Source organism: Triticum aestivum, chromosome 1B, assembly GCF_018294505.1.
Source record: "Triticum aestivum cultivar Chinese Spring chromosome 1B, IWGSC CS RefSeq v2.1, whole genome shotgun sequence".
Lineage (NCBI taxonomy): Eukaryota > Viridiplantae > Streptophyta > Magnoliopsida > Poales > Poaceae > Triticum > Triticum aestivum.
The window spans coordinates 602,446,891-602,451,692 of NC_057795.1; positions in this window are offsets into that span (position 1 = coordinate 602,446,891).

The window sequence follows — 4,802 nt, forward strand, 5'->3', positions numbered from 1 at the left end:
AGGAAATAGAACCAGTAAGGTTGGTGAAGACAATGATTTGTTAGACTAGTTCCAACTGCTGTCTCAGTTGTACATCTGGTTGGAGCGGCTGAGTATTTAAACTCGAGGACACGCAGTCCCGGACACCGAGTCGCTGAGCATGCAGCTCAGGACACCAAGTCCTCATCGTATTCTCCTTGAACTAAGATCACACAGATCTCGTCCAATCACTCGTGGTAAGTCTTCAGGCGACTTCCAAACCTTCACAGACTCGGTCACTCGGCGATCCACAATTCCTCTTGGATGCTCTAGACCATGACGCCTAACCGTCTGGAAGAAGCACAATCTTCAAAGGTAACAAGCGTCGGATCCATGCAGGATCAATCTCTTCAGTGATGCTCAATCACTTTGGGGTTTGTAGGTGTTTGGGTTTGGGTTTTTCCTCACTCGATGATTTTCGCTCAAAGTCCTCAGAGGATGGGTTACTCTCAAATGACAAGTGTCAAGTTCTCTCGGAGCAGCCAACCAGCTAGTGGTTGTAGGGGGCGGCTATTTATAGCCTAGGGAGCAGCCCGACATGATAAGACATAAATGCCCTTGTCTGATATGACCGTTAGGTGGATAAGATATTTTGGGACAGCTGGCGCGTAGCACAGCAACGGTCGGAAATTTGACTATCAAATTCCTCAGGGCTATCATGTTCCTCACTGTGTAGGCAATCCGCACTGGCGAATTCCTAACTCCTCAGTCAGAACAAATTCCTCAGCGACCAGAAGAACTTCGTCTCTGTCACTGAAGAAATGACTGAACTGTATGAGATTTCCAAAGGCTTCACTCGAAGGGTTTGGTAGGTGTAGGATTTTGAGTTGAGCATCACTTGGAAATTTTTCCTTAGTATTCCTCGACCCCCTTTAACAGTACGGTGTTTCCTATGACTCAAGAAAGAGAAAAAACAAAACTATGAAAATGAAAGTCTTCAAGCTTCATATTCCTCGCATGAATATCAAGTCTTCACGGTAACACCAATTTCTTCACTTTCAAAGTCTTCATGAAAGTCTTCAGAAATACCAAAATCTTCAGTCGAAGATATTCATTTTTAGGGGTTGACTTTCCCTATAAATATCAAACTCCTCATAGACTTATAGACCTGTGTACACTCACAAACGCATTAGTCCCTTAACCTATAAGTCTTCAACACACCAAAATCACTAAGGGGCACTAGATGCACTTACAATCTCCCCCTTTTTGGTGATTGATGACAATATAGGTTAAGTTTTCAACGGGGATAAACATGTGATGTGTAAGTACTGAAATTGAGGAATTAGATTGCAAGATATAGAAGAACTCCCCCTGAAGATGTGCATAGTGAGGAATTTGCTTTTGAAGCAATGCACACTTGAAGAGTTAAATCATGGAGATCTCCCCCTATATCTTGTAATTCATACACGCATTTGACATATAATATGAAGAATTTGAAATGCATGATGAAATATGGTGCCTGATTAAATTCAGCATGCGTGCAATAATATTAATGAGTAACAAGCATGCAGAATAACATATCGAGAGTATCAAAGCACAGTGCATCAAAAGTATCAGGGCACCATCGGGTTTAAGATTACAACTCGATCCAATATAGTTTCAAAAGAACGAGAGTTGTAACTTTAGCAAAAAAACACCCATATAATAGACCCGCTTGAAGACTAACTCAAATTTCTCCCCCTTTGTCATATCATGACCAAAAGGATCGAAACTGAGAACTAATGCCCCTGAAGAATATCAAGTTGATGGAGGAGCGCCAACGTTGTTGGGGTCGATTGATGTAGTAGGGCCGGCCGCAGTGTCGTCCAAGTCTTCATTTTCATCAGTCTCGCATGATGAAGAATAGGAGCTGGCCACCAAGAAAGGAACTTTGACCTTCTTGAATTTCTTCGGTGGAGGAGCAGACCAGTCAAATTCTTCCTTGAGACCCATATTCTTCAGATCTGCAGCGCTATAGACATGAGATAGAATAGCCCAGGTATGGTTGAAGGTTTCATGGAGGTAGTATTGGTTTTTCTTCACTGCATTGTGTGTTGAGGTCATGTTGTGAAGAATTGAACCAAACTGACGCTTGACCCATTTATGATTGCGATCAACCTTCTGATGAAGACTGAGGAGTAACTCACGATCACTCATCACCCTGGGAGCTGTGGCTTGAGGATTTTGCTTGGCGGCAGAGTCATGTGTGGCAGAGTCATCATTGGTGGAGTAGGATGCAACCTTGCGAAATTGACCATCCAATGGACGAATGCCTTCATCTATCACAACAGTTGCCTTGCCTTTGTCATCAGCTGAGGAATATGACCGTTTGAGGACTTCAATCGGGGGCAAGTAGCTGCCATGGTTCAAAGTGTCAGCTTTGTAATTTAGTGAAGCCCTTGTCCTGATGAACCTCATAATCCATGGTGCATAAGGCTTCAGTTCAAAAGGTGACATAGCAATATTCGCCTGAGTCCTCATGAAGAAATCATGGAAGTTGACAGGAACGCCATGAATGATATTGAAAAGCATGTTCTTCATGATGCCAACAACCTCTTCATCATTTGAGTCGTGGCGTTTGATAGGACTCATGGTCTTCGACAGAATGCGATAGACAGTCCGGGGCACATATAGTAATTCCTTGACGAGGAATTTGGTTCGAGGAGCCTGCCCTGGCTTCAAAGGCTTCATCAGCACTTGCATGAAATGATTTGAAAGTTCAGGTTCATTGTAGACACAACGAGCACCATCAAGGGGAGGACTGAGTGGAAGGGCACGAAGCAATTTAGTTGCTGGTGCCTTGTAGTGAGTATTTTTCAGACATCCAGTCCAACACCCATGAATTCACATCTTCAGAGTTTCCTGTGATGTGCAACATTGCATAGAATTGAAGAATGAGTTCTTCATTCTAGTCACAGATGTCAGTGCAGAAATTTAACAGTCCAACATCGTGAAGAACACTGAGGACTTGTTCGAAGCACGACAGAGACTCCATGTCTACATGAGGAATATGCTCATGATCGAAGACTTTGTCTTTGTTGAACAGTACTGAGGAATAGAAGTTAGCTTGACTAGCAGTCCAGAAGTGTCTCTTCCTTATGCAAGCAGAGTCATAGGGGTTATAGTCAATGAAGAACACATGCTCGCTGAAGAAATCTTCAGCCTTGAACTTTTGCTTCTTTGAGAATGGATCCGTTGGCTTGGGCACAGGAGTGTCAGTGAGTTGCATCACAACCTCAGGAATCGCAATCTCAGGTTCTTCAGGCTGAGGAATTTTTGGTTCCTCTTCAGTTGCAGGCTGTGTGTTCAAGGGTTCAACAACAACAGCTTCTTCAGCACTAGCGGCTGGAATGTCTTCATGCACAGACGAGGTGGGATGAGTTTCTTCAGAGCCCATTTGAACAGTTACAAGGGACTGAGGTATTTGTTGAAGTGGGGTGAAGAGTGGAGTATTGGCGTGCTGACTTTCCCAAAAGTCATCATTCATCACTGGCGTTGTGCAGCCAATGTCCACGTCTTCATCTTCAATTTCTTCAACGCCAGCCTCTTTAGCTGTGAACTGAGGCATTGGCGAGGAAGCAACATGTGTTGAAGGGATGGCATCCACTTCAATTTCTTCATCAACCTGCTCTGACAAAGCAGCAGATTGACGTTCTTCATTAGATCCGCTTGGAATCACATATTCCTCACCAAAAGGAACAAGGTCCTTTGATGACATGGTGGAAATTGGAACAACATCAATTGGATTTTCAATAGAGCTTGTCAGAGGCTTCATCTTCTTTGGAGCTGAAGATTCTAAAGCACTGGATGCTTTCCTTTTCTTCACTGCAGCTCGCTCTGCAACCTTGGTCTTCTTCACATCGAATGCACATGGAAGAATTGGAGTTGGGGTAGGCGCAGATGGAAATGAGGTTTCTGTTTGAACTTCTTCAGGCGCAACTGATGCAGTTGCCCTGACTTCTTCAGTTTCTTCAGGCGCACCACTAGTGGATGCCCTGACAATTTCTTCAGCAGCTGGAATGGAGTCATCAGCCCGGGAACTAGCATTTTCTTCAACAGCCTGAATGTCATTAGCGGTGCTGGCATGTTCTTCAGTCGGCTGAGCAAACGCTGCAGCTTGAGGAATTTCTTGTTGCGATGGGGCTGCAACATTTGTGAATTTCTCAGTCAGTTTCACAAACCTGACTTTGGCTCCTTGCCAATCAGCATAGTAAGCATTGAAGTCGTTGCTGAGGTTTTGATTTCAGCTTGGATCTTGAGGAGTTCATCAGGTGTCATATTGATAATGTTATTCTTCAAGAACTTCTCCTTTCTGAACTGAGTCTTCTTGATCTTCCTGGCCTTCTCAAATTTCCATTTCTCTTCAGTGATGAAATGGGTCAGCATGTGACTTTGACCAGGAGTCAACTTGAAATCAGGCATAGGAGTAGTTGGATCCTTGTGCCAGAGATCAATGTAATCAAGGATCGCCCTTGGATCCAAAAGCAGTGGCACATTTGTGCCTTTGGCTCTAGCGGCCCTTTCTTGTCGGTCTCTGATGATTTCTGCAAGTTCATCATCATCAGCTTCATCGTCAGATGGCACGTGGAAGGCAACCTGTTTCTTCTTCGGACTTGGCCGAGGACCTCGACCAGCCATTGCCTTAGTCTTCAACAGAGTGGGGCCTGATGAAGATTTTGGTGCAGCTGAGGAACTTGCTGAGGCACTAGAGGCAATAGAGATGCATGTTGTCCTTTGGCACGTGACCAGATGTACAGGTGTTGAGGACTTTGCTGGAGCAGCTGAGGACTTTGGAGGAGGAGCAG